We start from the raw sequence: 11,625 nt of genomic DNA on the forward strand, positions 1-11,625 counted from the left end.
ATCACTTACAGATAAATCATCAAGTGGCTTAAACAGTAATCAAGTCACAAGATCATGGCCACAGAAATAAAATCCAAATGCTATACTTGCCTTAATCCAAATGCTCTTGCTGATCTTGCTGGTCTTACTAACTGTCCAAGGCTCTGATCTTAGTCACTGAAGCAATCTGGTTCACCAAGGATTGCTCATTGTCTAATCTTGATCATCGATCACACAAACAATCGGAGAAAACATACACGAAGCAAACAAAGCTACAATTAGAACAGTACACCAATCATATAAAAACAGTATGAAAAGTTTATAAAAAGATTCTACGCAACGCTACGATTTCATAGACGTAAAGATCACGAAAATCGGAATTAAAACGTAGAAGTTACGAATTTTCTAAGATTTTGTATAGGAAAGAAACTAATTAATTAAAGTCACGAAATTAAAAAGTTTCAAACTGAGTAAACAATACTATTAACATGTAGAGTTCATTATTTTGAATCCAACGCAATTTGAATGGGTCAAATCGGACTTAAAATAAGCATTTTATGGCCAAAAGAATCTCAGTGGTAATTTTGTAAATATAAGAAAGCGTATTTTGAATGACGCCGACAGGAATTACGTTTTCAAAACGGGATCACGCATTCTGGAGAGACACTAGGGACGGCGGGCTATAAAATAAAAAAGGGGAGGGGCTCTTTAGCAATTATGCCAACCCGAAGATGTATCTTTCTTTCCTGGCTTTCAGATCGAAAACCGACGGCCAGGATTAAAAGCTGAGAAGGGAGGGAGGGCACTGGCCGGAGCAGAGGGTGACCACGGCGGCGCCATGGCCGGGGCTCGCCGGAGTTGATGAACAACGCTCCACACTACACCAAACTTGAATCTGAGGGCATGGATAGGTAGAGAAACTCAAGCCGAACTTACCCAGGGCTCAAACCGGGTCGGGGAAGGCCTAAGAACGGCTGGCCTCGGGCTAAGGCGGGCGGCGGTGTTCCTGCAAGTTCGGCGAGCAATTGAGCGTGAGAGAAAACAAGTGAAAATGAAGGAAAGGGTTCGGTGGCTTCGCAGACCTTGAACGAAGCTCGGCAAGCTCTTGAATTCGTAAACACGGCAACAGAGGGAGATTTCCACGGCGGCGGGTCTTGAAGCTCGTCGGCGAGATCCGAAACGGAGCAAAACACAAAGTTAGGGCTTTAGAGAGAATGGAGAGAAAGAAATCGGAGGCGGTGGAGGCTCCCGGGGACTTTATAGCGCATATGGTGACCAAATCCCGCACAAATCGGGACGCGGCGAGATCATCGGGCATAGCCCAACTCCATCACGGCAGGGAAGAAGGGGTTGTGCCTCTGACCTGTGGGTCCGAGCTGGCAGCGACTCAGTGGCGCGGGCCCGGTTGGTCAGCCAAGGGAGGGAGGCGCGCCTGCTGCTTACTCCTGGGCCGCGCGCTGGGCCGAAGCAAGGGGAGAGCGCGGGTCTGGCTTTGGCCGAGGCCGAGAAGGAGAGATGGGCCGCGGGTGGGGGAAAACTTGGTCGCGTGGGGGGGGGGGAGGAAACGGGGCTGGGCCGAGGGGCACCGAGCTGGGCCAGAAACTGGGACGAGGAGGAAGTTTCTTTTTTTTTTAATTCAAAACCTATTTCAAATCCATTTTAAAATCTGTTTGAAAATATTTGTGCACTTTGGTCAACTCACTCAGCACAATAAAATTAATTCTCTGCATGAATGCACAAACAAGTTGCTAAGCTTTATGATAAATTTTATTTTAATGAAAAATATTATTTTCCTATATTTCATGAGCGCAAAATTTCACAATTAAATCATTTCCACCTATTTCAAAATTTGTAAATTTTTGGGTGTTACAAATCTACCCCCTTAAAATGAATCTCGTCCTCGAGATTCGGAAGAGGCACGGATTCAAAAAGAGAAACAAGAATAAGATATTGATCATTATTTCAACTTGACAACTTGTATTCCAAATGCAAGCATTTATGTTTCGGGATTACAACTTGTGAACAAAACTTCCATAAGATGTCTATTATTCGTAATTGCTCACTGTCCATCTTGACTACCAACTTTTCAACTTATACAACTCAAAGACATGTTAACTTAGCATGGGTATGCCTCCTCAGGTAGGAGTGGACCACCTTGATACTCAATTCTTTTCCCTGATGGTGCGGTTAAGAAAATTTTCCACTGGGTAGCATAGATCACTGCCTTGTGTGCACATAACCATCCATTGCCAAGAACCAAAGGAACATTGAGTGACTCTAGCACAATGAGGTTTACAGTGAAGTTTTCCTTCTTTATGACAAGATTGATATTTGAGCAAACCTGATCTGCCCTTATTTCTCCCATTGGGGTTTGAACTAACAAAGGCTTTCTCGTCGGACACTTCACCCGTTCGATTGTCTTTACCAAGTCAGCGGAAATAAAAGAATGCGAAGCACTTCGGTCAAACAGAGCAAAAACTAGCACTGAGTCCACTTGAATATAGCCTCCCACCACTTTGGTGGCTCCTTGAATGTTATGCCTATCCACATTGTTCAGTCTTCTATTGATATAATTTCGCTGTACTTTATTTCCGAGAGCAGGCTTCTTACGAGCTTTCCTTTTACGCTTCCGTCGTTGTGGATTTTGATTTGATTCATTGTCAACTTGCTCTTCCATATTATTATTTTGATAACACTCAGCTTTGTCATACTCATAGCATCTTTCTTCAAAGGCAAGATGATCATATTCTTCCCACCTATCCATGAGAGGTATCATATTGTGCTCCGGAGTCATGGGACACTACACTCCCTGTCATCAAGTGACCAACGTCAGTAACACGGCAAGGATAGCTGATCATAACCATAGAATATCTTAGAAGACAATTATCACTCCAAGCTAGTCTTAAAATGCATCACTCGTGATATCAAGGTACTACCCCCCTTAAAATTAGATTGATTGGGGGACATTAGGGACTAGTTCTCCTATCCTTTTTGGACGCCACACATCATAGTCTTTTACATTCGTGGTACCGAGTCTCTTGTTCCAACATTATCCAATTCTTCTCCATGTAACCCCTTTATTTAGGCTACCCCCCTTAATAAAGGTCATCTAGGGGGCACAGGAAAGATAGCTTGCATGTTTTCCAGGCAGGTTAACTAACATTGAGAACCCCTGACGTCCCAAAGAACTTAGATGTAAGGGGAGGACAAACAAGTATCCTGAATTTTTCTCATGATATGAAAACACCCACGTAGTAAAACACATATAAATCTTATTCTGTTAATCCAACAGAGCTATAGCTTATACCGTTAGAAAACTTATGAAATTCTCTACCACTTTCATGTAGAAGACCTCCTTAGATTCTGTCTTTAAGCTTAGGTAAAACAACCAAACATAATATCCTTCCTGATAATGTCTCAGCAAAGGTGCAGTAACTTCCAGAAATTATATCTCGAGCTACTTAACTCATCTGGAGATGATCCTTATATTTTTGGAAAGCTTATGAAATCCTCTACATCTTTCGTATACAACGCTTTCCAAGATTCTGTCTTTAACTTGGCTGAAAATAGTAAATGCCAGATCTGTCCAGATCTTGAAACAGAACAGAAACATCCAACTGTAAATATCATATCTCGGGTTCTACTTATTCAAATAAGTTCTAGTTTATACCATTGGAAAGCTTAGCAAATTGTCTACAGCTTTTCTATAGAAAACTTTTCCAAATTCTATAGCTATGTTTGTCTCAAATATTAAGCAACCAAAACTGATCCAGATTCTTGGCAGCACAGTTGTATCATCTTGTGATTTTTGTAACTTCTAAACCATAATAGCTATGAGGGTGATTCTTGCGATCAGGGAAAGATCTTGAAGTATATTTGTTCCCAGAAAATTTTGATACACTTTGCGTAACCAGAACTTGAGATACACCAGCATTATGGCAGACTGCTCTGGAAATCAGCAAGGGATAGAAACAAGAGATATAACCAAACCCAACTACTTATGTCATTACTCCTTGTGCCTTAGGCCTATAAACTAAATGATATTATGGAGAAAACCCACAAGATCATTGCACTCATTACAAAGATCCAAATCAAGCATAAACATAATAACAAACCAATTAAGCACACTTCACTCAATTTGCGATACTATCGTTCTCTTCATAGCAAGGGTAGATATCTTAAAACACCTATTCCAACGATGCCAGAAGGTGGTAAGAAAAAGTTCTAAAAGCATATCAAGCAAGGAGTGGGGATGAGAACAAGTACTTTTAAAATAAGCAACAAGGTAGAGACAAATAGCAAGGATAGAGATATAGTATGGATGAAAATACCAAGGTTTATAGAGCAAGGATTTTATGACAATTCCGAAACCTTAAGACGACCAATTTCTAACTAGGCTTGCGTCCTACAGTCAGCATTGCTCTGATACCACTTTGTAATACCCGATTTTAAGGACAAAACCAGATATACACTATATATGAGTTTTAGAAGTCAAATCTCACATACAGCTACAAATAAGGGGTAATATCAAAAGACAATGTATAAATATATAACGTACTTAGTATAAAAGATATAACATTTGATAACAAACAGCGGATAGACAGCTCCAAAACTTCGGGTATTAACTTCTCTCTACAGGATCCAACTGACTGGTTGATCACAAGCCTAACACATCTCCTGAAGTGTGGGGGAAATAGCAAGAGTGAGTCCATGTCGAACTCCACAAGTATAGCAACTAGAATGTATAGCCCCCACAATCTCATGATCAATGTGACATAAATTATGTAAAGCATTAAATAATAAATAATGAGCATATTTAACACACAGGAATCATCATCGTCGCAGCAAGAATCCCCAAGGCCGCTCCTGACCGTGAGCTCGGCTAGTATACTAGTTTTTAACCCTCTGCAGAGGTTGCACATCTTTACCCATGAGTCATGATTTACCCTTTCGCCCGAGGTAGCTAATCTCTTAACCCCCTTCCTAGGGAGGCCGGCAGGGATCACTATGAAGTCTTTCAAAGGTTCGTCTAACAAGTTAGGGCCGCTTGGTTTCATTAGTCAGTCCGTGTGATTCACCCGCAGGAATCCACGGTCTGCTATTCCCCAATTGCGCCACAACGGGTAACCGCTAACGAGCTAGAAAAGTTACTCATACTTAACTAAAGCCAGAGCCATTATAGCCCTCATGGTTGCACTGTTGTCCCGTTATCACTTACAGATAAATCATCAAGTGGCTTAAACAGTAATCAAGTCACAAGATCATGGCCACAGAAATAAAATCCAAATGCTATACTTGCCTTAATCCAAATGCTCTTGCTGATCTTGCTGGTCTTACTAACTGTCCAAGGCTCTGATCTTAGTCACTGAAGCAATCTGGTTCACCAAGGATTGCTCATTGTCTAATCTTGATCATCGATCACACAAACAATCGGAGAAAACATACACGAAGCAAACAAAGCTACAATTAGAACAGTACACCAATCATATAAAAACAGTATGAAAAGTTTATAAAAAGATTCTACGCAACGCTACGATTTCATAGACGTAAAGATCACGAAAATCGGAATTAAAACGTAGAAGTTACGAATTTTCTAAGATTTTGTATAGGAAAGAAACTAATTAATTAAAGTCACGAAATTAAAAAGTTTCAAACTGAGTAAACAATACTATTAACATGTAGAGTTCATTATTTTGAATCCAACGCAATTTGAATGGGTCAAATCGGACTTAAAATAAGCATTTTATGGCCAAAAGAATCTCAGTGGTAATTTTGTAAATATAAGAAAGCGTATTTTGAATGACGCCGACAGGAATTACGTTTCCAAAACGGGATCACGCATTCTGGAGAGACACTAGGGACGGCGGGCTATAAAATAAAAAAGGGGAGGGGCTCTTTAGCAATTATGCCAACCCGAAGAGGTATCTTTCTTTCCTGGCTTTCAGATCGAAAACCGACGGCCAGGATTAAAAGCTGAGAAGGGAGGGAGGGCACTGGCCGGAGCAGAGGGTGACCACGGCGGCGCCATGGCCGGGGCTCGCCGGAGTTGATGAACAACGCTCCACACTACACCAAACTTGAATCTGAGGGCATGGATAGGTAGAGAAACTCAAGCCGAACTTACCCAGGGCTCAAACCGGGTCGGGGAAGGCCTAAGAACGGTTGGCCTCGGGCTAAGGCGGGTGGCGGTGTTCCTGCAAGTTCGGTGAGCAATTGAGCGTGAGAGAAAACAAGTGAAAACGAAGGAAAGGGTTCGGTGGCTTCGCAGACCTTGAACGAAGCTCGGCAAGCTCTTGAATTCGTAAACACGGCAACAGAGGGAGATTTCCACGGCGGCGGGTCTTGAAGCTCGTCGGCGAGATCCGAAACGGAGCAAAACACAAACTTAGGGCTTTAGAGAGAATGGAGAGAAAGAAATCGGAGGCGGTGGAGGCTCCCGGGGACTTTATAGCGCATATGGTGACCAAATCCCGCACAAATCGGGACGCGGCGAGATCATCGGGCATAGCCCAACTCCATCACGGCAGGGAAGAAGGGGTTGTGCCTCTGACCTGTGGGTCCGAGCTGGCAGCGACTCAGTGGCGCGGGCCCGGTTGGTCAGCCAAGGGAGGGAGGCGCGCCTGCTGCTTACTCCTGGGCCGCGCACTGGGCCGAAGCAAGGGGAGAGCGCAGGTCTGGCTTTGGCCGAGGCCGAGAAGGAGAGATGGGCCGCGGGTGGGGGAAAACTTGGTCGCGGGGGGGGGGGGGGGGAGGAAACGGGGCTGGGCCGAGGGGCACCGAGCTGGGCCAGAAACTGGGACGAGGAGGAAGTTTCTTTTTTTTTAATTCAAAACCTATTTCAAATCCGTTTTAAAATCTGTTTGAAAATATTTGTGCACTTTGGTCAACTCACTCAGCACAATAAAATTAATTCTCTGCATGAATGCACAAACAAGTTGCTAAGCTTTATGATAAATTTTATTTTAATGAAAAATATTATTTTCCTATATTTCATGAGCACAAAATTTCACAATTAAATCATTTCCACCTATTTCAAAATTTGTAAATTTGGGTGTTACACCCAGGGTGAAAAAGGCCCAGTCGGTCCAACTCCCCAAACCCTACGCCTCATCCCCCAGCCATCCGCGCCCAACTCGCCTGCGCCACGCCGCTGCTGCCCCCCGCCCAAGCCCCCTTCGGTGAGCTCACCTCGCACCGATGCCACTGTTCTGGCACCCCCCGCCCTCATCCTGGCGGTGCGCAGCCTCGGAGCCCCATCCCTATTCCGGTGGCGCGTTGCCCAGCGCCCTGTCCACGTCCCGACGGCGCTCGGCCCAGCACGTAGGCCCGGCGGAGTTGCACCCCTGCCTCGGTGCCCGCCCTCGACCCAGCAGCGCCCCTGCCCCGGTGCCCCACCCTGATTGGCAGCGCCGGTTCTAGTGTGCAGCCCCGACCCCTCCGCCGCTCCTGCCTAGCCCTAACGCCCCCACCCCGGTGGACCAACGACATCTCCCCTACGCCGCGACGGCCAGGCGCCCTCATCCTCGGCGCGCCCCAGCACCGACGCTCCCGTCTCCGGTGCCCCCATCCCTGACTATGTCAGCTATTCCCTGGTGCCACCCAAGGCCCCACAATCAGCTCCCTCGACCCATGTTGTGGCCGCTAGCGCCCCCGACCGTCGGCCAGGAGAAGAGAAGGAGGAGGTACGTGGAAGAATGGAGGAGGAAGGAGGAAGAAGGGGGAAGAAGGAGGAAGGAGGAGGGAGGGGAGGAGAAGGAGGAGGTGCCTCTATCGCCATGACCCGTCCCATTCTCAACGTCCTCTTCTCCACGTGGACGTCCCGCCAACGCCCTTGTCGTCACTATGGGGGTATAAACGCCTATACCCTCATGGCTCGACATAGGCCGCACCATCAGAGGTGGCCCGACCCATAAGATGAAGGCATGCAGCGCACAATGCCGGTCACTGTGCTCTGTAAGGCTATAAGAAGATATTGTACCGAATAGGATATTTTACTTATAACTTTGTCCCTTCATAGTATCTAAGGAGAGGCATGGGTCCCCTAGAGGTCAACTCAACTCATCTCATTACATCTCATATCATCAATACAATCAGACACATGATGTAGGTATTACACCCTCATGGCGGCCGAACCTTGATAGAATCCTTGTCTATGTCTTGTGTCATCATCCAGTTCGTAGCTTGCGCACCTGTCTACCGATAATCTACTATCTTAGGCATACCCCTAAGTAGACTACCGACCATATTTCGTTTATAGTCACCACCCAAGGTATACAAACTATCCCCTTATGAATGTTACCCTTCAAGTCATTGTCATACTCGGCCTTCGAGTGGTTGTGATACTCGGCTGTGTCATTGTCAGTGTCAGCCATCATGCCGTTTTGTTTGCATGTTTTGGAAACCTCCCTGTGTAGGGGAGGTGCTGCCGAAATTTTGAACTTATAGTCTCTTGTTTCTTCTTTTGCAGAGCAAGACCTGACGAAGGGGACCCAGAGGACCTCGATCGTCTTCGTCAGCATTGCGGGTCTGCCTTCATTGCGTCGCCTCGCCACTATGTCGACTTGCCACTACCTTGCTATCCTAACTTCATCAACACCCTAGGTATAAATCTCCTCTTTTTTGCATGTTTGTCATTGTAGATCACAGTAGCCTAGTTAGGCGTCTCCCGTCCAAAAGAGATATGATTGGAGGTATGCATATCTTTGCACATCTCCGACCATATCTTTTTTTGGATTGTCTATGTTGTTCGGACAGCCCACGGATCCGTAGATGGGTTAGTTTCCATGGTCTGCTACCGTCTAAGATGATGTTTCAACATTACCCCCTACTGTTCTTAGGTACACACACTCCTTGCAGGATGTGTATCGGGAGAACAGTGGGGAGGTGCTGCCGAAATTCTATCTCGGATAGGAGCGGAGCATGGAAACTAACCTTATCTACACATCCGCGGGTGGGAGTAGGACCTATCCTCACCTATTAGAGAGTAGGGACACTGCATATATGCAATTTATGGTCACCTGTGGAGATATTATATATGCTAGAGGATGGAGGACCGTCAGTGGATGTACACGGGCCGCACAAGTTAGGGTGATGCCAACATTGAATAGATGAACAAGACCGATCATTTCTTGAAGCGTGCATTTGGCAAGGCCGCTAAATACCTGAAAATGGCTTTGTGATCCTGCAACAAGTGTGGTAACAAGAGAAGCAAAACCAGGAAGTCATGGGAGTTCATTTGCACAAGAATGGGTTTACGCCGAACTACACTCGGTGGGTCCACCATGGTGAAGCCGATTGTATGAGAGAGAAGGTGGTGAAAATGTGTCGAGGCTCGATGCTGGGGTAGCAGACATGGTAGGTGACGTTCACCAAGCACACTTTCCTGAAGGACGTGAGGAGGCAGAGATGCAGGCAACCGTACATGCGTTCAAGTACATGATGGACTCTGCACAGAAACCCCTTCATGCTCATTCTGAAGCTTCTCAGCTAGATGCCATTAGTCGTTTGATGGGGTTGAAGTCTGATTTGAACATGAGTCGAGAAGGCTTCGATAAGGCGTTGGCTATGGTTGGCACCCTGCTACCAAAGGACCACATGTTGCCGAAGACCATGTACGAGGCACATAGGCTCCTTAAAGCATTAAAGATGCCGTATGAGCAGATACATGCTTGTCCAAACGAGTGTGTCCTATTTCAGGAAGAACACAAGGAGGCAAAGTACTGTCTGAAGTATAAAGCCTCTAGGTTCCTAGAGGTAGAGTCTGGTGATGGTGGTGGCTAGAAAAGGAAACTTAAGATACCCGCCTGAGTCTTATGACACCTTCCCTTTGTGCCGAGGCTTCAAAGGCTATTCATGACCGAGGACACTGCGCAACATATGATGTCCTCGAGCCCAGCGAGGTTCCCTCCTTCTCCCATATTTGAGCACAGACCCCGAGCGAAGGCCAGGCCATACGCCAACAGTCGTCCTCTTCACAGCAGCGGGTCGAGGCACTCCAGGTTAGTCCTGTTTAACTCTTTGTACGTTAATCTTTAAATAACTTAGTTACCTTTGCATTACTGAAACATTCGATTGAAATGTTGCAGGCCGAGAACAAGAGGATGGCTTAGGAGATACAGGACCTGGCAGCAAGGACCGAGATTGCCGAGCGGGAAAGGCAGGCCAAGCAGTTGGTGGAGATTACGACATTCCTGCAGAACTTTGGGTAAATGAACGACGTAGCTGTGCCACAGTTCGTTCCACTGTCGTCGGTTATAGCTAGTCTTATGAGTATGAAACCAAATTGCTTCGACTAGTGCTTTCATTAGATGACCACTCTAACAAAATGCAATCTCTTGTCCTTTATGCAGCCTCCGGCGGTGAGTTCGAATAACCCATCGCATGCGCAAGCAGGCGACGACACTTTTCCTTCACCAGGCACTCAGTTTTCTCCCCACCTGTAGTTTGTATCTCTTTTTCACCGCGTGATGGACATGTAATGCACTATGATCGACTATTAGACTTGTTTCGATGGATATTGGACCTATTATGCTTGTGATGTCATGTGTGTGAGATATTGTGTGATTGACATGTCATATATGTGGTAGTGTCTTTGTGATGAGATGGACGTGATATATATGTGCTATATATATATATATGTTATATGATGTGTTTGTGAATATAGAATCAAAAATAAAAAATATTATCCTCTTTGCCGAGTGCCCTAGCCCTGGCACTCGACAAAGCTGGGAATTCAAAAATTGCTAGAGCCAGGGCACTAGGCAAAGATTTTTTTAAAAGAATAAAAAATCTTTGCCAAGTGCCGACCTAGCAGGGCACTCGACAAAGAAAATACGAAAAAAATAAAAATATCTTTGCTGAGTGCCTCCCCGATAGGGCGCTTGGCAAATATTGTTTTTAAAAAATTAAAAAATCTTTGCCGAGCGCCTCTGACATGGCACTCGCAAAGCATGCGTTAATGGAACCGGCGCCGTGACGGCCACTTTTCTTTGTCAAGAGTCGTGATTGCTCTTGGCAAAGACTTTGCCGAGTGCCCGATAAAAAGCTCTCGGCAAAAAATTCTTTGACGACGGATTTTTTGCCGAGTGTTGCCCTCGGCAAAGGCTTTGCCAAGGGCAATGTAGCCTTTGCCGAGTGCATTAGGCCCTCGGCAAATTGCCTAAATCTAGTAGTGAGAGAGTATAAATACCAAATCAATATTTATTTTGGGATGCAAAAGGAAGTTATTAAAAAATTCTAAAATGACACAAAAAAAATTATAGCGAAAGAAAAAAACTAAATAGCCTAAGTCTCCCTAATCTCTATCCAACTAATCTAATTCACAAAATAAATCATTACAATAACCGGAATAAAAGAGAGGGGAAAGATGAAACAGTAATTGATGTCATAACTAGGTAATTGGTTCAACACTAGCTACAACAATAATAATATGGACAAAATAGGGAGAGAATATAACATAAATCATACAGATATTAATAAAGACTAACACAAAGAAGAGTTCAGATAGTTTATATATAAATAAATATACAAGACTAATTAGTAATTTTTATTAGCTAATTAAGGGGTTATATTATATAGCGGGGCACTAGGGAGGGTGGGGGCCCCTGATAGCAGGTAGTCGAGCAAGAAATGTTACAACTGAGTGAG

This window comes from Sorghum bicolor, chromosome 5 (assembly GCF_000003195.3).
Source record: "Sorghum bicolor cultivar BTx623 chromosome 5, Sorghum_bicolor_NCBIv3, whole genome shotgun sequence".
NCBI classification, from domain to species: Eukaryota; Viridiplantae; Streptophyta; class Magnoliopsida; order Poales; family Poaceae; genus Sorghum; species Sorghum bicolor.